The sequence below is a fragment of the Lissotriton vulgaris genome, chromosome 4_1, assembly GCF_964263255.1.
Source record: "Lissotriton vulgaris chromosome 4_1, aLisVul1.2, whole genome shotgun sequence".
NCBI lineage: Eukaryota > Metazoa > Chordata > Amphibia > Caudata > Salamandridae > Lissotriton > Lissotriton vulgaris.
In genome coordinates, this window is record NC_141691.1 from 1,544,584,199 (window position 1) to 1,544,609,999 (window position 25,801).

General features: G+C 39.6%; 1 pseudogene; it reads left to right on the forward strand.

Annotated features, from left to right (window-relative positions):
- LOC147724218 (insulin receptor substrate 1-A-like) overlaps positions 1 to 15,932 on the forward strand; it is a 28,284-nt pseudogene extending 12,352 nt beyond the window's left edge.
- The last annotated feature ends 9,869 nt before the right edge of the window (positions 15,933 to 25,801 follow it).

Here is a 25,801-nt window from a genome sequence, read left to right on the forward strand (position 1 = left end):
CAGAAAGATCATTCACACACACAAATGAAATCTAATCCAATGGGAAATCACCCTAATCAATGTAGCATAACCTTTGCACAATTACTTCTGCCAACATGAGTCAATATTAGCTCAATCACAGCAAATTGTTGTAGTCCCTATCTCAATTTCTGTAGTCAACAGTACCTTACGACCTACACCACAAATCTTTAGCGGACAAGAAAACCATGCAGGGCATTCTACACTTATATCAATATCCTGGGATTTTAGGCTCTGTTGAGTCATCTCCTAACCTCTTTAACTTCTTCAGCTTCTACACAATAAGCATATGAACATCGCCAATTCATTCAACAGTACAAAGAAGAACTACAACTACAACGCAAAACCCTTTTAATACTAACACCTCCAATAAAGCAAATACCTTTGAAACCACACCTTGCCAGTCTTCAAATTCAGGGCTTTGGGCTATGGGACTTGGACATTACTCTAACTGCGGTAACTATTTATTTATAGCTCTTCTTCTCATAACATAAACATTCCTCCTGGTACCAAATTTTGCTGGAGTGTTGGGAATTGTTTTCAATTTAAAAAGTCTTTCTTCACCAGCATCAGGGCTAACCCCCACCACTCACTGAATTTGAGATGGATCTTTGTCATTGTTTTAGAGAAGATCAAGAGTTGCACATCACATAAATAAGGATTATGCTCACTAATCTATTTTCAGTCAATAATTCAGTCGATATTCAGTAAATAATGAGAGTTTGGTATGAGTTATAGGGTTTCATTATTCTGATCTTTTTGGTAATTCATCTTTATTAAGGTCACAAATACATTTCGATTAATTTCAATTTCTTCAAATATGAATAGAAATCAATAATCAATATTAGTCAATAATAATCATATTACACACTCTAATATTGTTCTATAAAGGAAATAATCCCTATTCTAGGAATGGGGAAAAATGGTGTCAGTCAGAACTCATGAAGAGTTCTAGTTCGAGAGCGTTAGAGAAAAAGCATAAAGCTTTGGCATTAACGTCAGCTAAAAATTATTTAAGCAGAAAAGCGAGGTTCAAGAATCTCAAAAGAGTATCAAAGCAAAATGAGCATTGGACAATGTCAATGACATGAAAGAATGGTCTGAAAATGTAGGAACCTACTCTAGGAACACACACTATTATAGACTACACATTTCATGAAGCTTTGCAAGATGTTGCTCCTTCCTTCAGCCATTCAGCCAATCAGCTTTTGATCCTCTCCTCGGAACAAGATCACTCCTCTTCTTCTCACAGAAATGCAATGGTCCACAGACAGCAATGTTACATTTTTAATAAGGTTGTATCAATTCTAGGATTCATAGTAAGTCATTTACTCTTTCAGGTCTACTTTCCCACATATAAACGAGATACATATATCAGATTTAGTTATGTTTTTAAGAAAAATATTAATTACAGCAACCATTTATTCTCTTAAGAATGTTGCCTCTTCATATTTGAACTCTTCGTTACCCTAGTAAAAGACTAATTTTTTAATATTTTTTGAGTGATCTTTGTGATTAGAAACATTTTACGAAAATGTATGAAAACATTATGCAACAATTATTTATCATGAGAAATGTACTCACAGAAAGGTCAAGAAATAAACATTTTCGGCACATTTAGGGAGCTATTACGATGGCGGGCGGACAAAGTGCGCCTGCCACCGTAACAGTGAACGGGACCGACCGCCAGAGGTGCAGCGGTCCCCTTATATCCATTAGGATGTGACCGCCACCCTGGCAGTCAAATCCCGCATATATAACATTGTGGCAGGTGGTGTTCTGTGCAGCACCCGCCACAATGCCAAATATGTCTGTTGCCTGTCACCTTGTGCATGCCAATGTGGGGGGATACCTCAAGTGCACCCCTATCCCCCAACACCATGGGGGCCTGCAACAGGCCCCCAAAGGCAGACACCACTGACACCCTAATATGGCTAAAATGGGCTGCCCAGACCTAGGTACCCTGACAATCTCCAATAATCAGAAGACAAGTAAATGAGAATGGGTGGAGGTCCATCCAGGGGTCTTAGATATGGCCAAGAGCAAGGTTTGTTTGCCATTGGAAGAAATAGCCAGCTTTACTTTTGACAATGCTGTGTAGTTAATGGGCCGTAGACATGAATCCCTATATAATGAACTAAGGGAACTACTTGGAAAATTACCAAATCCTCAAAAGAAGGCAAACATTAATACTCACAGGAGGTCAGCCCAGCAGTGTGTCTGGTATAATAAGGATTGTGGGCTCCCTAAGAACGTGCTCTTAAAGGCAGTTAAGCAAAAGGTACACACTGAGATAGTGGCCTTCAGAGCTAAATATAAGCGAGCAATTGAATCTGCAAAGAAGGAATTACGGGAAATCTAGGATCATTAAATTGCCCCATACTTGTGCTAAACTCCAGTTTTGGAGCATAAACTGCAGATCTTTCCCAAAGCATAAAAACAACATTTATGACTTTCTAATGGACGAAAAACCTGACGCAATGTTTCTAACTGAAACCTGGCTCCATGAGAGCTCAGGCCCTGACATTGCCATGGCTATTCCTAGTGACTATGTCATGGTCAGAAAGGATAGAGATACCGGTAAAGGAGGTGGCATCACAATTGTTTTTAAATCTAAGTACAGTTGTAAGTTTGAAGCCTCTTCTCTGCCAGGCTGTGAAGCTGCACATTTTAAACTGGCAATTAGCCCTCAGTTCACTCTATCGCGACTCCTGATTTATCGCCCTTCTGGGAATCCTAATGCATGGATGTCGTCCTTCTCAGAAACTATTGCCCCTCTTCTCTTGAGGGCTGCCAATTTTACCATCCTTGGCGACTTAAATCTCCATCTTGAGGACTTGCAATGCTCTGCCAGTAAACTTTTTTTATCTGATTTAGAAGCTCTGAATATCTCATTATGTAACTCAGGGCCAACTCACTCTGCAGGGCACTAATTGGACCCTGTTCTTTCCAATCTTCCTTATGAGTGTTTATTGAGTGCTCGTCCCTTGGATTGGTCTGACCATTATGCTGTATCTTTCTCTATGTGCCATACTAACATTATGGCTAGTAGTAGTGGGGGAAAGGTGGAATATATACACAGGTGGAGCAAACTTGATATTACCAATTTCAATTCGCATTTGTTGGACACTCAACCGGATCCCAATGTACTGGTGTCTGTCCTGAATACTGCAGTTTTTAAATGGCCGAGTATCACTGTTGAGGAACTTCTCCCCCTAACACCTAAGGATTCTTTGTTCCATCGTCCACCTGCGCCCTGGTTTTCGGACAACTTAAAGCATATTAGATCCAACTGCAAAGCTCTTGAGAGAAAGTGGAGACGTTCGTACTCCGTCTCTCGAAAAACAGCCTATAAGAAAGCTTTAAGAGACTATCACAAACAACGCAAAATGGCAAGATCGACTTATGTAGCTAACACTGTTATGAAAGCTCAGAATTGCCCTTGTATTCTTTTTTCAGTAGTGAGAAAACTAAGGGAGCAGATTCAATTCCGGCCCCCCTACCCTGGACGAGGCTCAATGCAATTCTACATACATTTTTTATAGCGAAGGTGGAACGTATTTACGACTCACTGAGTCCTTCCACTCTTAATATTGAGCCTTCGCTGGGGCCAACTTTAGTTCTAGTCAATCTGCCCTCCTTGACAACCAAATTCACTAACTGGACACCATTTGATGATGCCTCTTTTGCTTCCTGTTTGAACAGCATCAAATCTGGCTCTCCACGTGATCCGGTACCGGCCAAAATCTTAAAACAATTGGACCTGAGCTCTCGCCGTGTCCTAATGAAGCTTCTCAACTCTTCTCTGTCTGAGTCCCACGTCCCACAGGATTGGAAACACGCGATGGCCATTCCCTTATTGAGAAAGGTCGGAGCTGATGTGACAAATTTATCTAATTTTAGACCTATTTCGTTGCTCCCCGTCCTTTCTGAGATCCTGGAAAGGCATAATAATACTCAACTAACTCACCTTGTTGAGAGTCTTGGGTTTTTACATCCATCCCAGTCAGGTTTCAGGGCGCATCATTCGACCGAAACCACTCTCCTAGGAGTCACCGAGAGATTGCGACAAGGTATCGACCACGGAGAAACATCGGCACTCATCTTACTCGATTTGAGTGTGGCGTTCGATACGGTGTCTCATTCCATCCTTCTTGAGACTCTTCGGTCCCTGGGAGTGGAGGGCCCTGCTCTGACTTGGATAGCTTCCTTCTTAAGTGACCGCACCTTTCAGGTCTTTTCGGCCAAAGCCTCCTCTACAGTTTGTCCATCAACGTACGGCGTTCCCCAGGGGTCTATACTTAGCCCATTGCTATTTAACAACTATGTTAGACCCCTGGCCACTATTGTGGAGGAAGCCGGTCTTACGTTATACTCTTATGCTGATGACACTCAGTTAATTTTTTCTCTTTCCAACAAAGAGTGCAATAAAATCTCAACGCTGAAATCAGGTCTGATCCGTGTGTCCCAATGGATGAAAAGTAATTTTCTTAAATTGAACGGGGACAAAACCAAGGTGGTGATACTGGGCAATGACAAAAATCTGTGGGGCCCCCACCATTGGCCTATGGACATGGGACCCACCCCTCATCCCGTCACCCAAGTTCGGAACCTCGGATTCCTCATAGACGAAAATCTTACTATGAGGCAACAGGTGGCCAAGGTAGCGTCCATCTGTTTTGCCACCCTGAGATGGCTTCAGAAAATTTTGTGGATGCTGCCTCTTTCCACACAGAGAACCGTAGTGCAGGCATTGGTTGTTTCCCGCCTGGACTACGGCAACGTTCTCTATCTTGGAGCAGACTCTGCAATGATAAATAGGCTCCAAGTGGTCCAGAACGCGGCTGCTTGGTTCCTTTGAAATGTTCCGCGAAGAACATCTGTCTCCCATGCTCTTCGAGACCTTCATTGGCTCAGGATCTCGAATCGAATTAAATTTAAAGCCCTTTGCCATGTTTTCAGGATTAAACTAGGCTCAGCTCCGAAATACCTTCAGGGCTTAATACAGTCATATAAGCCAACCCGCAATTTGAGATCCTCCGGAAGTGGTGACTTTGTGGTCCCCAGGTTCAGGCTAGTGAAAATGGGTGGTCGTTCCTTTTCTCATTTGGGCCCAAAAATTTGGAACTCCCTTCCCGTGTCCCTAAAGACGGAGACCTCTCTTCCTCATTTACGTAAGGGACTCAAAACTTGGCTCTTTTAGCAGTGAGTAGAAGATTTTTGTCCAAGAAGTCCAGCCTGCTAGTCCTTTTCCTCTTGAGTCTGTCCCTTGGTGCCGGGAAACCCACTGCGGGTAGCTGTGCGCCTTACAAATTTAAATAAATAAAAATAAAATAAATAAATCAAGGGCTGCTATTGTTGACGAGACATCTTATGGTCTAGGCCTGGGGTCTGTAAATGAGAGTGGAGGTCTTTCTTTCTCCATTGAATAAACGCAAGCTGCAATTCTCTCCTGTATCTCGTACCATGCCCCTGGACCAGACAGGATCCTAAATGATCTTTATTAGGAGAATACAACATTCTGGGGTCCTTATATAAATCTCCTGACCAACTCAATTCTCAATGGTACTCCTATTCCTTCATCATGGAAGAATGCAGAGTGTGTTCCTATTTATAAAACGGGGGACAGAACAAGGCCATCCAGCTATATGCCAATTAGTTTAATAGACTCCCTGCAGAAAATCTTTTGTAAGCAAATATTGGGTTGTATACCGGACTGGATTCTTGAATCTAGAACCCTGAGTGACCTTCAAGTAGGTTTTCAAGCAAAAACAAGTACCCTGGATCAAACTTTTCCCCTATTGTGTATCTACTGGAAAGAAGTGCACGTGAAGGGAGGAAAGCTCTATGTGGCCTTCGTGGATTTGCATTCTGCCTTCGACCTTGTCCCGCGGGCAAGTCTTTGGAGGGTTTTAAAGGAGCAGGCATTCTAAGAAATCTTGTAAACATTTTAATTAGATTACATTCATCGAACACAGCACAGGTGAGATGGGGCCTGAATAACCAAGTTACAGATCCGTCTCCAGTTTAGTGTGGAGTAAGATAGGGCTGTGTTCTTGCCCCCACACTTTTTATTCTTTTTTATTGATGATCTTGTTAATTTTTTGGACAGAGATGGGTGTGATGCCCCAAAAATTGGCAATAAGAGAGTGCCCACTGACACACTTTTAATCTCAAAATCGCTGCAGGGAGTGCAGCAGCTTTTACATTATTTTATTAAATTCTGCAATGGGCAAGGCTAGTGCTAAATAAATCTAAAACTAAATATATTATTTTTAGAAGAGGAGCGGCAAATGCCACTTAAATGCCTGTGCTAGCTGGCAGTACTAATCTGGAGCGAGTTGATGGCTTTTATTACCTTTATTATCACCAACAATTATTTGAGCAACACATATCAAGAAAGTTAAAATGCAACTTATACACCAGACTCCAACACTACTAAAATAGAAAGGAAAAAGTTGTCAAAACAACTTGCACCGGCTCTGAAAATCTATAACACAAAATATTTAGGTGGGGCACTTTATGGAGCCGAATTGTGAGGCATTGGGATGACGAATTGTTTGTCCACAATTGAGCACCGTTTCATTAGATCTTTGGTAGATTTACCTGCAAGCACCCTGCAGCTGCCACTATACCGATCTGGCACAAAGGCAGCTGGCACATACGCCAGCTATAAAGGCTGTGGACTGTGGGCAAACTCTTTCCATATAGGGAGCTACTTCTTGAGCTATTGAAGTCACCATCAGTAACCTCAATCCCCTGGTTTAGAACACTAAGAGAGTTACTGGTGAGACTTAGTATGGAGAACTTTTAGATTGTCCCAGACAGTTTGATAGATATATCTCGAAAGAGCCTGAAAGAAAAGTTCTGGGAAGCAACATCATTGCAAATCTTGGCTAAAGCAGAGGGTCCATTGACTACTGAATTTTAAAATTTTAAACCGGTTCCCTGTTTTGAGGAAACACTAGGTGAATTTTTCTCCCCTTTGGCTCATAAATTATTCTTTCAGTTTCGATATAAGACTATACCTATGAAATTTTTTAGCAAAAAGTTGGGAAATGATATCCCTATGGATGACCTCTCTCCGGCATGTAATGCTACCCCTGATTCTATTGTTCACCTTTTATTTTTCTGTCCTAACTATAAATTTCTAAGGAAAAAATGGATAATACCACTTTGTAAAGTAGTTGGCAGGGGCCACTATCTAGAAGTCCTAAAAATTCTGTGTACTGATACTCGTAGAGTTGTGGTTTTTGGTCTATCTAGATCTTGACAGGCACTATGGATAAAGCGTTTGAAATGCACCTTATGACACACTGCACTTTCTTAAATCTCTGTGACTCTATCTTAACTTTTTTATATGTTAATACTTATTTATATTCAATTGTCTCTTTCTTATTGTATACTGTGCTGTGTTCTTTTAAGGATCCTTTGTGATCGAAAATAAAGCAATGAATGAATGATATTGGCTTAACACCTTTCTTCACTTTCACCACACACCAGCATAATACTATAAAAGTATAGTATAAACAATAACCAGTAAAGCACACAGTGTGGTGCTTTTCATAGTTTGGCACAAGTTTGCAGCACCTGTACAACATTGACAAATTTGTGTTTTTCTTTTATCTAATGTTTTTAATAATTGTGTGGTTTCACCTTTCCTGTATGACCTGTATACTGCCTTAAAAGAATCCCCAGGTCTGTGCTCCACAAAGGGTGAAACACTTTGGCTGACCTTTTCTTTGTTTTTCCTTTTTCTATACAAGGGCTTTACAGAATTGATCATAGTAAAAATTACAACAATAAAGAAATTAAATCAAAACATGACTACAAATTAAACTTGTTCGCATTACAAATGCTCCATTGAAGGATTCTGAACATTTATTTCAGCTTATCCAAAATTATTGTGCTTACTAATCAATACTTTTATACAATGTCTAATATCCTCAGTCAAGGCAGAATGTAAAATATGATCATAAAGTTAGCCAAAAATACCATAGTAGGTGGAGGAGGGGTGATTACATATAAGTCTGCACCTAAATGAAAATCTACACTGTGAAATGGTGAATAGAAATAAAGTTAGTAACCTAGTTTACTAGTAAATATACATGGGTAAATATACTTGTGTATATTTACCTTTGTGAATAGGCCCCTGAATGTTCATTTTGTAATATTTCTCCATAAGAATTGATTGAAATGACAAAACTAGAGTCCTACTGCTGTCTGAGTATACATCTTAAAGATTGTTTAAATAATCGCCTATTCAAAAGCTCCATAACAATTTTTGGGAGGTAGTAGTTATTATTTTTCTCTTTTACAGCTAGGACTTCCTGATATGTGGTGCTTTGGTTATTTGATGCACGAATGGGTGGTATATTAGTGTTTTGATGCTACTCATAATACTCTAAAGACAGTTATGGTGATGGATGAAAGTGCTGGCCATTAACCAGGTAGTACATTGTCTCAGGGTTTAGCATGGTATTTGCTGCAAATTAAACAATAATACTTATTCATTGTTCTTTTTATCGAATGATTGTGAAAATCATTTTAGGTGGACAGGAATAGCTATTTCCTCAAATCTTCCTGGAGACTGAGTTTCTGTTACAATTCTTCTGGTTCTAGTAATAATTATTTTTAAATTTGGCATTGAGGATATCTGTCCTGTTACTTCTTCATAAATGTTAGGCATATAGGACCTAATTAATTTTTTGATGTACATCTTGCCCTCCACCAGGGCAATGTAGTAAATTGCCCTGTCGTCCTGACAGAGGTACTGCCCACCAAATTGTAAAATGTCTACAAGCCCATTGGCCTTTTTAAGCATTGACAGGAATGGCAGTCACATTGGTTCCTGTCAATGCATCATATGTTTCACATACAGCTCCATCAACATGACAGAACCATATGTCAACCTTACAATATTTTTTGTTTATTATTCAAAAAGAAAATCCCAAAGCATGATTTGTATATAGCTGGGTCTGAAATGAGGTGGTGAAGTGAGCTAAAGAACGATGATGGATTCAACCAAGATCTGTGACTCGAGTTGAGTGTCTAAAAACTTTAATCGCTCTGTTCATTACCGCCTTGTGTTTTCTTTGTTCACCCTAAGTTGGCAGGGTATGCCTAGACGTCGGTCCCTTGCTCACTTTGCCACTAGATTCAATGTAGCCTAGCTGATGAGGGGTGTTACCCCGAAACCGGTCCCAGAATGCTTGTTTCCTGTTCAGGGAAGACATGACTTAGCAGTTCGTGCTGGACTGTTCCCATGAGGCACAGGGTCAAGACTGATTTGTATATAGCTGTGTCTGAACTGGGGTGGCGAAGTAAGCTAAAGAAAGATGATGGATTCAACCCAAATCTGTGACTAGGGGTGAGTGTTTGAGAAGTTTCAGCACTCTGTCCATTATCTCCTTGTGTTTGCTTTAATAAAATATGTTGACCAGAGTTGATGTCAATGTCAATAACTGCAAGTTGACAGGAAGTTATAAGTCCAAAGTTTCACATGTGAAATTGGGTGCTCAAGTAAGACACTTATCAAGTAAGCTGGAAAGGTTTGTGCAATGTTCTGAACCTAGTTCTTGTGTGTGCATAAGATGTTCATCAGCTTACTTGCTGTATATGTTTTATATATAGTTTGTGGTTTTGTGTTTTATCTTTTGCTGTATTTTACAGGGGAAGGATGTGTTATATCCTATCATTGCTTAAATTACATTATGAGGTATAGGGCCGTGCATGGTATTATTTAATGTCATGAATAGTTGGCTGTTGATATTCTAGAGTGGAATGTAGAATCTGGAAGAGGAAGCCTAAACTATGGCATTATTCATTTGGACTAGTACTGTGCTGCTGGAAATAATGATACCTCCTGGATGTTACTCTTTTTGAATTGATTTTAACAGTTAGGCATTATATTTACATTTGATTTTTTTCCAGTTGCTTGCTTGCCATTTTCGCTACTCCACAGTATTGAATACAAATGATGTGTAGACACGATATGTTTGTGTTTCTTGATTTCTCAGAAACAAATTTGGACCTCACCTAAAATAATCCTGCTAGGGTCTGGCAGGAATTTGCAATCTCCACAAAAACCTGTCCAATCAAGTAGTATGTGTGGCTCAGTAAAGCCTCTGTTTTTACTGCTATGAGGCTCACAGGATATTCTAAAATTCTCGGGAACAGAAGAGACCTAAATGGATTACTGCAATCTTGACTCACATCAGTGAAGGGCCTAGGGCAGAAAAGCATGCCCATCATTTACAGCATATGTTTTTGTTGTTCAGGTTTTTAAGGCCCTCTCCATTGGTGAATTTTAGGATGTGGCAGAGAGTGTTGAAGTTAGGTCTGATGTTGACAATGTTGTAGCTGTGTTATGATTTCAGGGTGTAATAGACTGAATTCCATATAATTTGCTCTACCTACAAATCTAGCTGTTCTTGACCAATTGAAAATTGGATGACCTAAGATTGCTGAAACTTAGGAATGAGTTGTGGCAACATAGACCTTTATCTCTAAAAGAGGAGCTTGGGAGATGTGTGCTGAGATATTTTGTATGCATGAAAGAGTGAGTATGACAGGGAATGTAATCCAGGAAGATGTGGGAGGGGGGTTTGACCTGCAGGCACACCGAGGTGGAAACCAGCTGATGTATGTCTAGTTTTGATAGCAAGGTCTTACATAGGATAAACTAAATCTTTGTGTTGTGAAAGGAGACCAAGCTGGATGTCTAGCAAGAAGGACAAGAGTAGGAAATCACTGTCTAAGCAGCAAAGGAAATCTGGGAGAAGAAACGATGGTGAGTTCCAAGAGACATGAACATTTTGACCTAGTTCTGAGATAAGCATGCAATCAGTGTGCCAGCACAGGCGGAACTATCACTTCCAATTGTCAAAAATGTAAATAGGACAATCAAAGACGTAGTACTAGCAGCCAGAAGGTTAAAAAAAACGTGTCACCTTTGTGTATCTAATTATTTCCTGTTGAAAAGGCAAGTTTTGGAGGTTAGAAACACCAATCTTCCAGCCTTTTTATACATCCTTCCTTGTTGCATGGACGATCACTGCCTATAGGCATCACAGATGGAGAACGCGAAAAAAACAAGTCCTCTTTATCACTGGGACAGAGTCTTGGACAAGTTGAGGACATAAAATATATGTCATGTAATACATGATGTGGAGTTTTATTGGTCTTATTCCTGAGCAATAAAAAACTAGCAGTGGTATTTAAACCCAGACCACTCCACAACACACCAACTTGAGGTGCAGTGTCAAGAAGAATACATTCTTTGTAAAAATTGAAAACTTCCAGAAATGTAATAATGCACACCTTTAAATAGTGTACTTTTCCTGATGCCATTAAATATTTATGTTTAAGCATGACTGACCACTGTTCTATTTGCTGTTAAGTGTTTGAAAAAGTATTTACAATTAACTTTAAACTCAAAGATTAGTCAAGCTGTATTATTAGTTAGTTTTCACTCAAAGATTATGCCACAAAGCATGACAAAACGTTGATGAAAACATAATCAGCGCAAAAGAAACACCAATGACAAGAGATGCAAGAACAAAAAACTGGGAAGTTAAGTGCCTTGTGAGTGTATTGCGGAGCTGGAAACCTGATTTCACAGCTGTGTGCCCATACTACCAGCTTTCAAGTCCCTCCAGATTTGTCTTTCAATATTTAGTGAAGAGGAAGGCATTCCGAAATTGTTCTTACAGGAAAAACATCCATCCAGGTCTGAAATGAATCTAGCAGGCAATAATAGCTACAGTAACACTTGACTGAAGAACGAATCCCGGGGAAAATGAATGTCTTTTGCCTCTTCAGATTAGCATTCCGTTTTATTTTAGTATGTTTTGAATTGTATTTCACACAAATAAAAGGAGTTTTGAACGAAATGCTATTTAAAATATACAACCTGTTTTAAAAGATTGTCATTCAAAAAGAACCAGCTAATGGCATCTCTGAAATGCTATCATCAACTGGGGTTTGAACAATCTATACAATTAATGAACCGTGAAATACAGGTTTGGGATATGGTGCAATGTAATATCACATACTTGTAATACTGCCACAGCATACTTCTGAAGGGCACAACAAACACAAGAGGAGTTTAAACGTGCAAACAGAACCATATAAACGCTGAAAGCCCATTTAATACCATAGTTTAATTGTAGCAGGCTTTCATTAAAGAATCCGAAGACCTTTTTAAAAACACATTTTTGTGTGTACAGCTCAATATAGTGTTTAGGAATGGCCGTGAGACAAATAGAATGCATTTTTTACCTCATGCAAAAACCGGTTTTCCTTTCACCCAGGGGGTCTTCCTGCAAATAATTTTCGGTAATATGACACCAAATGTTCGCTCGAGTCAGACAAAATGTTTCATTTCAATTGCTTAGCAGGTGTCTCAGCGAAATTCGCATAAAGCTGAGGCGCCATTGGTTACACTGATAGGAAGTCAGTCTTTAATGTGCTTTTTTCTAAGTGTAGTAAGGGTTAGTGAGGTAACCCAAAATTAGTACCTGGATTAAAACACAAAAAGGTTACTCGCCTTATTGAGACGTTTTTTATAAATCAACATTGCATTCATTAAGTGTTGACAAAAACAGATCTTGTGATTTCAATTTTAAGGAAATGTATATCACACGATTTAGGGTATTGTGATTAGTACCCAACAAGATGGCTGATTGCTCAATGGCTCCTCTGCTTGCCCTCGAACATGAGCTCAGTAAAGCATGATGTGAAGCAAATAAAGGAGAGCATTTACAATACTAGTGAGACAGTTGCTAGCAGTGGATGGCAAGCGTTCTTCTTTTAAAATGAACATTTATCACAGACAGAAATTACCTGAAGGCATTAGGGAGGTACAGTAGCAATCACGTGTTCGTCTTTGGTGCGAAGCATGAGGAATATGGAGAAGGCATTCTATCATGGGGTGAGAAGATTTGGTTTGGGAGCAGTCCACAATAGATGTAGAGGGGAGAGAGCAGAGAAGAGCTGTTGTTACAGACCGATGAGTTTCAAACCATAGTAGGACACATTAGGTATGACTCAGGAGATATGCTGTAAAGAAGTAACAGCCAGGGGACCATTGGGATGGCAGCTTCACCCTGGCAACAACCGAGTTCTGAATACACAAAGATACTGGGGACTTGGTACTGTTGATTTATCCTGTATGCCTAGATCACCATCTCTAGGAGGATCATAAATGACATAAAGGTGAGAAGGGAGGAGCTTATGCCTAAATTAAAGAAAAATGAAAACTAAAAAAATACTGACTCCATATGGAAGCGAAGTCTTTCCCTGGTTAAAGAGGATCTCACATGATTTAACGTTTGCATGGTAGCCATGTTGTATTGGGTGTTGTGTGTAGCTCAATTTTGAAGAAAATACATTTTCTTTAAAAAAACACATTTCATGAATAAAACAATTTCTCAAGTTGCACGTTGATGTTTGAAGGTGAATTTCTATTAATATGTTTAGGCTGGATTTCAGTTAATCATGTAACTAACATTCTGAAAGTCCATTGACTGGCATTTAATAGGTCACTAATTTGCTAATTCTAGTTCAACTACTTATTCAAATAGATTTTTTTCCTTAATCTAAAGTTGTGTTTGCCATTCAGAAGATATGTTTTTTCACTAAACATTTACTCAGCCAAAGATGGGAGTAGGTACTTAAGAGCGTGAATGCTGACAAAGTTTTAAAGCATCCTTGTTTGTTTGCTTTGACAAGTTCTTTCTCAGCCATTTCTTTCTAAAACTCTGGTGATTTACTCTTGCAAAAAGGTGTAAATAGATCTCTTTATAGGGTGGGAACGGTAAGAAAAACCTCCACAGTTGGTGAGGTTGTATGAGGAAGTGTTTTTGTATGATGAAAAATCAGCTCTCCTTGGACAAAAAATATGGTACCTGGGGTAATTGAATTTACACTAAGCATTTTCTCATTTAGGGTATGAAAATGGGTTATTAGTTGGGAAGGACAGGAGTCTTACCCAAGTACTAAGCCCCAATATCCGGTCAGGTTCAACACACAGTTTCAGTAATTTAAATCTGGGCTCAACCACTGGTAGCTATGGCACACAGTAGACAGGCTTTACCTAGAAAAATATGAAAATTATTTAGCAATACTAAAACTGACTAAAAAGTCAAAAGGGTACTCCGACAAGCAATTTCTAAATATCAAGAAAATGACATAAGAATAAAGACATCAAATGACTAAATGAAATAAGGAGACCCGAAAATGTGATTTTTCGAAAAAAGTTAAGCCCATTGTTAACGGTTGACCTTAGAAGCATACTTTGTGGCTCACCATGATAAAGCAGAAGCAGATACACCAAGTTGGTCATCCAGGTCAAAGTTTTTACTTACCGACTTACTATTTTTTTTTTTATGGAAGTCAAAATCGTCCAGAGGAAAAGGTTAAAGGCTGTGTCCAACGAAAGTCTGTCAGAGTGAAATAGCCACTAAACGAGATCCTAAAGTAGCCAATTGTTTTGGTGGGAAAAGCTAAAAGTGGAACAATTTATATTTTGCAGCCACATAAGTCTTCTTGTCAGGTGAATACTTTCTGAGCCTGAGTCCCATCAAGGTCTCTAACCACAGACTTAGGTCCCATTCACAGAAGTAATCTGAGGTGAAAATCTAATTTTATGACTTTTGGTATTCACAAAGGGCATTTACGAGTAGTAAAGTCTAACGTAGACTAAAAGTCTAACTTTACTACTTCTAAAGTTAGACTTTTGGACTAAGTTAGATTTTTAATCTAAACTTAGACCAAAAGTCTAACTTTACTATTAGTAAATGCCCTTTGTGAATACTGAAAGTTGTAAAGTTAGACTTTCGTCTCAGATTAATTCTGTGAATCGGGCCCATGGTCTCTTTTTTGAATTTCAAAATTACGCAGTGGGGCAAAGCCGAAGTTGTATCTGACGAAGTACTCCTAAAATTAGACATCTTTGCCACAATGTCTTCCTGACACTTCAGAGACTTGGAAGCCCTAAATTTTAGATTTCCTGGAGATCACCTAAGTCACTTGTAAAGTTGAAGGACAGCTCTTAAGGACATAGACGTACACCAGCAGAGGCCACCAGCAAGGGGTCAAGTGGTAACTGGTCCACTGGGTCTCCAGAAAAAGGCCTTTTGCAGCTTTTTAATCCTAGGTACAAGTGTAAGCAAGTCCAGTGTTTCATGTCTCTACAGAGGTCACACACCACAGGTCAAGTCTTCTTCTGTTCTGCCACAGGTCCAGTATTCTGGGGAGCTACGGGTGACATGCCACATTTGTTAAATTCACTAGCGAGTGGGTAAGGCTGACTCTTAAACATTTCCTCACAAATGGGAAAACAATTCCCAGGAATAGACCTTTCCCTTTTTGCAGCACCTCCTGTTTGCCTCACTGCTAATTATCCCACAGTGTACCATTCTCAGTAAAATCAATCATGGCAGTAAATCTCTGACCCTGGAGTAGCAGGTGGTACTCCTAGGTCTGTGCCTGAGATAAGTAGGAGTTCTCTAAGACTCAACCACTCCAAACTGGTTCTAGGGCCAGCTCTTCCTCTGAGACTAAAGCCAGGAAGCTAAAGTGTATTTTGAGATCGCATAGCCCTCTTCTCCAGGCTACCCTATGACTAAACTATAGCAGCACAGTTCTTCCACTGGTCCATTTCCAAATAGTGAAGCTCCTAGATGATCCTTAACTGGTGCTCTTGTGTTGCTTTGTCACATTCCACTTGAAACATCCTACCAGGTCCAAGCCATTGTGTCTGCACTAAAAAGAGTATTTCACACTGTAATCCAAAAAGAGCGCAATGATTGGGACAAAGGCAATGCCCAAACGAATAATATGGTGTCAGAAAGCCTTTTATTTATATTCCAGACTTTTCTATGTCCTTTTTAGAATCAGGGCAAAAGTAACATATACTGATAATGTCTAACCTTAGCTTCTTGTCTTTTTATAGGCATATTAATAGCTGCTGTGTTCCTTCCTTTATAGGTTCTCCTTCTTGGGGAATTAAAAAGCACAGGTTTGTCCCTAAAAAAAAATATATCAGTTCAGGAACCTTGGTTTGGTTTTCTCAATTTTTAGTCTTGAAGTCTACCACCACCACACCTGTGTTTAGCGATCACACTTGTCTTTGCATAGGTGCTCATTGGTTAGGTGTAGACGCTCCCTTTCCTATCCACCACCTACTGAATGACCACAAAAAGAAATAGGCACTTGCCTTTGGCCTCAGCCCATCTGGGTCATGGCAGGGGGTATGTTGGCATTCTCTCCTCCTCTGGGGCATCCTGGTTGGCTACTTGCATTTCCGGGCCGATCTCAGGCAGCCTATTCACTGTAAGGTCCTCTACTCCCGTCCTCCACTTACCGGTCTCCTTTTTCTGTCTTGACGTTACCGTCATGAGTTGTGTTGCCGTCTCCTCTCCTTGGTCTGGATGTTTCCCTTTTGTGGTGCTCTCTTCTTTATTCTTATCCTCCGTGTTTTCTTCTATGTCTTCCCCTTCTGCCTTCATAGGCAAATCTGGCGATGTTCCCGTCACGTGTGATAGGCGTGCTGGTCCGCTACCCATAACATTCTGCAGGTAGCCTTTGATAGATATCTTGGAATTCCCACTTAGATTGAGCAGGGGATCACATACGCCTTATCAATGCAGCAATGACAGGGCCAGCTGAAGGCAGGCTAATGCTAATTAGTCTAAAGGGGCTTCAGGCAGGGAAAGTACAACATTTTAAAAGTTAGTTTTCTTGAATGTTTATCAAAAATACAACTTCAACTTTGAACTAGATTTTTAGTAAACATTAAAAACAGTGATGGAACACTCTCTGTAGCCTATTCCAAACCAAAGATACAGAATTAGCACATAAACTACATTTTGCCATTTTCATAATAATCTTGTAGGCTACATGACCAATTTAGTGAGACTTACTTAATATTTAAAAGTAGGGTTTCTTCATGTCAGAAACAGTTATTTTAACAGGTTTGGATGAAAAGGTAAAACGCTACAGCAGCCAGGCCCTACATGTAAGCCTTATGCCATGATTTCCTAGTCGGTCTACGAAATGGCACAATGGGTGTTACAGTCCATAGGAGATATTTAACTTTCTTTAACATTGGCGTACTTTCCTGAAACATGAGCTATTGCCTTAATGAAAAGTTAAATTTGGCAATTGGGGATTAGCCAATTTTGACATGTTTTACTCATTAGAGCACAAAACCTTATATACTAAACAGTAGCACCCCATTGCTCTTAGGTAAAAAACCAGCAGCATCAGCCTACGAAATATGTTGGCGACCATGCAAAAAGAGGCACTCTCTCACAAGTAGGTATGCAGAAATGCCTTTGCATGAATGTAAATGGAATTCACAGGCAGGGCCGGCTTTAGCACTGGTGGCCCCCAGTGCAACAATGTTTTTTAGCGCCCCCCAATGACCACCTCCACCACGGATTGCCTCTCCACCACCCTTTAACAGTATCCATAACCACTCTCTCTCAGATGCATTTAAAGAATTTTATGGCGTCACTCATAAAAGTGAAGGGTGTCAGAGCATTTACATAACACACATATTACACAGAGATTATCAATCATAGGTGTGTAAATCAGTGTATAGGAAATGTTACATAAGTCAGAGAATAAAAAGAGGTGTATTCACATATTATCCATACAGGTAGGCAGTATAATTGAGAGTACTTGGTGTGGAAAAGCACAAACTCTGAATTTAAAATGTAACACAATGGATTGTGTCTCTCTTTAATAACAAGATTTGATTTGTACCCAAATGAACCCTTTTTGCAGTATTAGAATATTGAAAGTCTGGGGAAAAAATCCATACCCTCTAATCTATACCTTGAAGTCTGTACATAGTTCTTTGACAGCTAATAGCTCACTGTAAACAGCAACTAACAAAAGGAAGCCTTTGACAAAGCGGTAACCCACTGACCTATTTACATTACATTCCCTTTGTGATCTGCATGGTACATCTTCTTTGCAGTAGGCATATTAACCCTCTGTGCTACCTTACCATTCATCAAAACTTCCAGGAGTCAAAGCGTCTACTAGACTAAACTCCGATCTCGCCTGGAAGAACATTAATCACTGAGGATTTCTTGACATATTAATCGTTGCCTGAAAATTGCTGAAGGCCAGGAAAGCAGAAGCTGATGCTTTTAAGCACAATAAAAACTAGCAAACAGGCACTCATTTATTGCAAATAGCAGCTAATGATCATGCCTTCTCACAAGTGGATTCCAGATTTTTTATCTGGATGAGTTTTTTCAAGAACTGAGAGATGAGATTAAGTAATTTCATGTGAGGATTACAGAAATAGAACTAGGTATCTAATGCTTGGAAGACCAGACAGGCAAGATAACATATATAAAATGAAGAGTGGAAGATTTGAAAACATGGGGCCCCATTTACAAGCCCCTTAAACTGCCACTGCATCACTTTTTTGATGCAGTGGCGCTCAATCCGTGCTTCACACTCCTCCCTATCTACAAACTGTATCTATTGCGTCAGTTTGTAGTGCCAGGTATAATGTATGCAGGATAGGCATTCCCACGCAAAATGCCACGTAAAAGTGGCGCAGCAAGATTGACTTGTTACTGCATCGCTCTATGACTTAACTGCATCAAAATCCCTATGTCTGCCCAGACCAGGCATAAGGATTGTTGCAGGGTTTTAACAATGGGACTCACCTATTTTTTTATGCATTGCTGGAGTTTCGTCTGTTTTACGAACTCCAGCAATGTGTCACTTGTGTGCCAACAGATGCATCAACATTTCTGACACATCTGTTAATCCTTGTGCCATGGAGCTCTGAATATAAATAGAGTGCATCCATGGTGTTGCAAGTGCATTTCATGGTGACACAAGGAAATTGATGCAGATGCGTCCCTTTCTTGTAAATGAGGCCAATGGTATGTATATTTAGAAGATAGAAATAAAAGAGAAATTTGTTTTTTGTTGATATCCTAGGCACAATGGAAGGAGATGACCCGTTAATGTTTAACACCTTCGCTGCTATTGATATTTTCCTCCTGTGTTGATATTTCATGACTCCCATTGTTCATGACGAGCTCAGCTCGTCATCAGCACAGCTCCACTGTGCCTCATGACGAGCTGAGCTCGTCATGAGCATCGAAGGGGTTAAAAAACAGAAGACTTAAAAGCTCCTTTCCAACCTTCAGTAGAAAATCAATGAGCACTTGACTCTTGCCCATTCAAGATTTGTATGTATAACTTATTCATATAGGTAAGCGAGATGTTAAGGGTTCTGTGGTAAATAAATGGGGGAATGAAACTACCCTCTGAAAGGTCTACACTCAGACAACCCAAAATGTGGGCTAGTCAATGCTGGATCCCTAGTTAAGACTCATCAAGAGATTTTTATTATTTTGGAAAGCCACGATTTTGACGCTTTGTTTATTATGGAAACATGGACTCAGACTGATTCTACAGTGGAACTAGGGCTAGCCTGTCCCTCAGGATATAAAGCCTTCCATAAACCCCAAACGCATGGGAGAGGAGGGGGGTTGGAGTAATTTTTAAAGAGAAATTTAATTTTACTCCACTTCAAATGGACGTGGTTGAGGGTGCAGAACTTTTGGGATTCTCCCTCAAGGAGGATAAGAGACAAGTATTCACAGGCATTGTGTGCTAAAGACCACCCACAGGACTGAATAACTTGGTGTACAATATGTCACTTACTCATTCTAGGCTGATTCTATTAGGTGATTTTAACCTCTGGGATGAGGGGGACTTGAATTCAGCTCAGAGAGATCTAGCACAAACATGTCAGAGTATCAATATGCAACAATTAGTGCTAGAATCCACCTACCAAAGAGGCCACATCCTGGATTTATAATTTGCCAACCTATGGAAGCCAGAGTGGTAGAAGTACTACCTTTATTTTCGACTAATCATTTTTTAGTCCGTTTTCTGCTGGTGCTACCTAGAGCGAATAAGAAAGGGACTTGCCCCGGGAATTTTCGGCAGGGTAGGGAATGGCCAAAATTATTAAAAAAACAAACTATTTACAGGGTAAAAATTATTTGACACAAAAACATTCAGTGGTAGAAAATTATTTAACGTTCTGCGCTCAAATAAATGAAATCCTAGATCAAGAATCCCAGTAAAGTGGCTAAAAAACAGAGATAAACCTTCTGCCCCTTGGTACAGCGAGGACTTGAGGCTACAGCAGAAGGAATGCAAATTGGCTGAAAGAAAATTGAGGCGGATATATACTGAAATAGACAAAAAAGCATATAAAACTCAATTGCATAAGTACAAGGCGGCAATTGGCAGATCAAAAGTTGAATACTTTGCAAAGACTAACTTGCAAGCATCGAATAAGGCTAGAACTATTTTTAATATAGTAAAGGACCTTCTCTAAGCCAGCCTGTGTAAGTAATAAGATTGCAGCCACACAAACGCTATGTGATGATTTGTCAACTTATTATAATGAAAAGATTGATAAAATTATCGACTGCCTTAATTCAAAGAATCAGAGTGGAGTGGACAGTGATAATAATGCACCTATGAAGGTGGAGAATGATTTACTGGGGCCAACTGTTGGAGATACAGAACAAGATCTAGATAGTAACCATCGGCCTACTATGGAGTGTTTCCAATTGCCTTTGGAGGAAACATTTAATACAGCGTTGACCGTCTCCTCAGGGTCACCACTGAATCCCCTCCCTTAGAGGGTGTGGAAAGAATTTAAGGTGGAACTTTTTCCCCAGTTGCGTCAGATATGCTGCCAATCACTAAAGGATGTAGAGGTCCCAGAATACTGGAAACAGGCAATAGTGACCCTGCTACTCAAGAAACCAACATTTGATCCTTCTGGTCTGTTTAGCTATAGACCTATCTCCTTAATATCCTACCCGGTAAAAAGTCTTGAGCGAGTAGTGAGTAAGTCTGTCACACTACTTAGAGGCTGATCATTTACTGGAAGAACTGCAATTCTAGTTCCGTCCTGAGCTCAGAACAGAAGTAGCCCTAGTGACCATGTTCGATGACATGAGAATGTAAGCTGACAACGGACAATTGGTCGTATTGGTGCTGCTAGACATGTCAGCAGCATTTGATACATTGAACCATTGCATCTTGACTCGGAAATATTGGAGTTAAAGGCCAAGTATTAAAATGGCATCAGTCCGATATCTATTGGACAGTACACAGGCAGTGAGCATTCATCCTTTTACATCATCAAAGACAGCTGTCCTTCATGGGGTCCTTCAGGGCTCCGCTATTAATCCGATCTTATTCAACATCTACCTGTGCCCACTTATCCACATTATTAAATCCTTTGGAGTCGAATTGGTCAACTATGCTGATGATATACAGCTTATGGTCTTGCTGGAAGGATATAAAACGATTTCCATGGATACATTTCACCAGTGCATGGAAAGCACTACAAACTGGCTTAGAAACAACTTTCTCCAACTTAACGGAGACAAAAAAAGAAGTTGTTTTTTGCACTACAAACAAAATAGCCTGTCCTCCTCCTGCTGATTTCCGGCTTACCACTACAGATAGTGTATTAACTCCAACTAAAACAGTACGCGATTTGGGGGTTCTGATGGATAATAATCTCCAATGGGTCTGACAAGTTAACAAAACAGCCTGTTTTTTCTTGATTAGAGCTCTACGAAAGATTCTCTTGCTATTACCAGTCTCTACCAGAACACAAGTGATGAGGAGTGTTATTTTGAGCAGGTTGGTCTATTGCAACTCCCTGTGTCTTAGAGCCCCGAACTCAATGATACTGAAGTTGCAAAGAACCCAAATATTAGCAGCAAAGCTGGCCTTAAATTGGCAGTGCAGATCTTCTGCATCCCTAGCCCTAAGAGATCTTCATTGGCTGCCAATTCAGGAGAGGATATACTTTAAATATCTCTGTCTTTATGGCAGCACATGGTCTGGGCCCTAGACCACTTCAGAGAAAATGTATATGGTGTACTTTTATAAGAATCCTTTGCTTGTCAACAACAAATCTGATCAACATCCCAAAATTTATAAGAGCTAGGACAGGAGGGAGAGATTTTAGCTCAGTGGCCTAGCGACTGTGGAATGAGCTCCCATCCAACATGAAACAGACTGAGAATGTAATGCAATTTAGGAAGAAACTGAAGACGTGGTTATTCCAGAGGGAGAAATAATACCCAGACGCAATGTTACTGATCCTTCCTCTGATTTCTTCTGGTTTTTCCACTCTCCTTAACCAAGTTCCTATATTTTTTTTTAGGGTGACTGATCAAGCACGCTTATAACAACAAGGTATTCCCTCAGCACCAAGATACCCGTGAGGTGATAGTGCGCTATAGAAATTTACTTTACATTACATTTTTTTGTTTTTGCCATAAACATGCCCAACCATAAAAAAAACTGGCCTGACACAAACAGATAATATAGTGTGTAGTTTTACAGATTTTCCCACAGCAATGATGAGTGAAACGATGTAGTTTTGAGTGTGATGATCATAGATTTGCAAAAAGGTGCTAATTAGTTTTTTGCTTAATATTTGTAAAATATTTGTCACTACCAAGATTGTCAAGCTAGATTATGCTGCAGAAACTAGATTTTGGGGATGAACCTTCGAACTTCAGAAAACAGTAGACTCTAACCTATGAGGCAAAAGACTCATGTCAAGGATTCCTAGTTAAGATCCACTGTCCACTGTCAACAAGTCAATAGTTGTTTATGCTTGTAAAGTGAGAAGTGAAGGTGAGATGATAATTATTGTAGGATAGATACGAGCCAAAGCCATCATTTCCAATATAATGAAATAATGAGAAATTGGAGATAGAGTAAGTCTTGGCTTTTGTCCATTTATTATCATTTCTCCATATTCCATTAGTTGTTCTGATAGTTTTGATTATTAATCCTAAAAGATAACAATTCTGATATAAGATTAACAAAGAAAAGAGAGAAGTAAAAAAGGAATGGAAAATAAAGAGAACATTCATTCTATAAAAAGATTTTTATTTATTTATTTGACTATAAAATGTTTTTATATAAATCAGACGATAAGAAAAAAGAAAGGAAGAAAAGTGGAAAAGGAAAATGTAGATGTAAATGTAAATGTAAATGTAGACGTATTTGTAAAGCGCACTGATACCCCGGCAAGCAGTGTGTCCTGGCGCTGTACTCATACCGCTAGGGAACCCGTCCTGGCTCTTCCCCGTGAAATGTCCACTCCTGGGCATCCCCGGGGTGCAACCAGGCATCCCCAGCGCTGTAGGGGGCCGTTGTGGAGGCTAAGCAAGCTATTGCCCAGAGTTGCAGCGTAGGACTCATGCTCAGAGTAGGCACTGAGGCGAGAAATCAGGTCCGAGGAATTATGAGCCCGAGAACCGCCAAGATCAGCAGAGATCAGCCGAGGCGGGATTTGAATCCTGGTCCCGATCAGACCTCTGTACCAGGGACTGCCGCTCTAAGCAGTGAGCCACACTCCTCCAGTGTGGCTATTTTATACCAAATAGTTTTAAGTGCATGACAGGCAGGCTTACAGCAGGGCCTGCTGGACTGCGGTTCTGAACTTTGTGAGTAATTAAATAGTAAGATATATCCCTTTAATTGTTTTAAGTATATGAACATAATCATTGTTTTCTGGGGTAGAAAGAAACCTATTCATTAGCAGACAAAGTTATCTTAAAAAGAATTTGGGTAGGTAAAATATTTCATGGCTGCAGGAGAAAATGAAAAATGTGTATGGTAGCCATATTCAAACAGAAAATTTAGGATGTTTAAGGAAGAGCTAATATCATACTTTTACATATTGGTGATAGGAACTTAATGCTTACTTTTAGTTAAGCTCCAATTATATTATTTCTGCTTGTATTACATTTTTAATAGACTGCTACCAGGACTTTCATGAATTCCTAAGACTATTGGGTGTGATTGGATATCAACTATTGACCCTTTACTTGATTTGCCTTGTGTAAACTAATTGCAGTGATTGAGAAATAATGAAGTATGTTCCAAAGCACAGTTCATCTATCCATGGAGAACTTTCCATATTTCCCTCTTACATATAAATAATAGACAGTCATTGTGTGTGCATGGAGCATTTACCAAAAATGACGACCAGTTAATAGCTTTGTTTTACAGATAGGATACGATGGTTGGAGGAAACTCATTTATTAGAGATACATTGCTGTAGTCAGCAAAAGAAAAGGGAAGATCAAAACATCATTAAATCAAGTGGATTTAGAAATAGTTATTAAGAATTATTAAAGACAATATTTTGACACTGAAACACATAAGAATCTTGGTAAAATACTCTAACCAAGTTAAAGCTAAATTATATGCTTCTTAAATATGCTGAACCGTCTCTGGTTCCCTAAAACAAGACAAACATGGAAATTGAAATCATATGGAGTCATATTATATATAACTGCGATGTAGGCTTTGGATATATCAATCCCCAACACATAAATTATGTTGATCACAAGTCTGGAAAACATTAACCATTGTTACTTTAGGAATAGAAATTGTATCAAATAAGAAGGCCTGGTAACAGTGGGATGGTCATGATATACTTAAGGTACAGCAATGTCAATCCTTGAAATCTGTTTTAACAGAAACATGGCACCTCAAACCTTATAGTGGGAAGCTCGACAGTGCAAATACCTCTAGGAAGAGAGTGAAACAATTAAGGAACTTGAGACAAGGTCAAGCCCCGAAATGTGTTCCTAACAGAAATATGGCGTGAAGCTCGTCTTACTTTAAACTAGGGGGTAATATCACCAGGAATATTGTGAATTAATTAAGGCACTTGGGACAAAGTGGAAACAGGAGATGGAGCAATTTTATTGGGTGACTCCTAGTGGGCTTCTTTATCTTCTTTTTATTTGATGAATTGTGGTTTTATTATGTAACGTTTTTGCATATTATTGGTGTTTTAATACGTTGTTTATTAGAGATATTTCACATAAGAATACTGCAAACGTGACAGCTTGTAAGTTTTTTTATTAACTGATAAATACATATTGCATTACACTCTTGTGCAATCTAAAAAAATGTTGGTATTCACAAACTATGAGTTAATATTAAGATTCTCAATTGTGAAGAATCAACAGTCAGGTTGGCGAACACCACAAATGGAAAGATAAGACAAGTCAAGGGTTTAAAGAGTTCTGTGCAGGGATTCATGAGTGGGATATCTTTCAGAAATAATTACTTGCAGCCAGGATTCCTGGGCCCAATATATTCTTGAAAGGCTCACATTTCCTTACATGTCTTGCTTCTTGAATGAGCCCACTGCATTTGACAGAAGGGATCAGTCGATTAACTCTTTGTGACACAAACATTTTGCTTGTTCCATTACAGGATGAAACTCCATGTTTAAATTCTTGCCCAAAGTTAATTATTCAGAATATAAACTGCCCTTCAACAAACCCATAAGGTAAGTCTCTGAAAACATCTGAACAGTCATCCCTGCCCAACATGTTGTTCAAGTGCGTAATAACATGTGCCAGTACGGCCCCCCTTTCCTGCTTCCTCCCTTTCACTTGTATCCTTGTTTCATTGAAATCTAGTTGCCTCCGTGACTTTCAAGTGCTGCCTGTGTCTTCACAAAGGAATGTTCGCTTATTCACATGGTATAAGTCCCATAGAGGGGCTGGACACAGAACCTGGAACGCAAACAGAACAACTTCATGCCACCAGCCAAAAATGTTCTGTACCTTGCAATCTCATTGCCTATACCAGTCTGAAGACCACCAACCCAACTTCTAAATGTAGTCACCTGATCAACCTCTTCTACCTGCCTCCA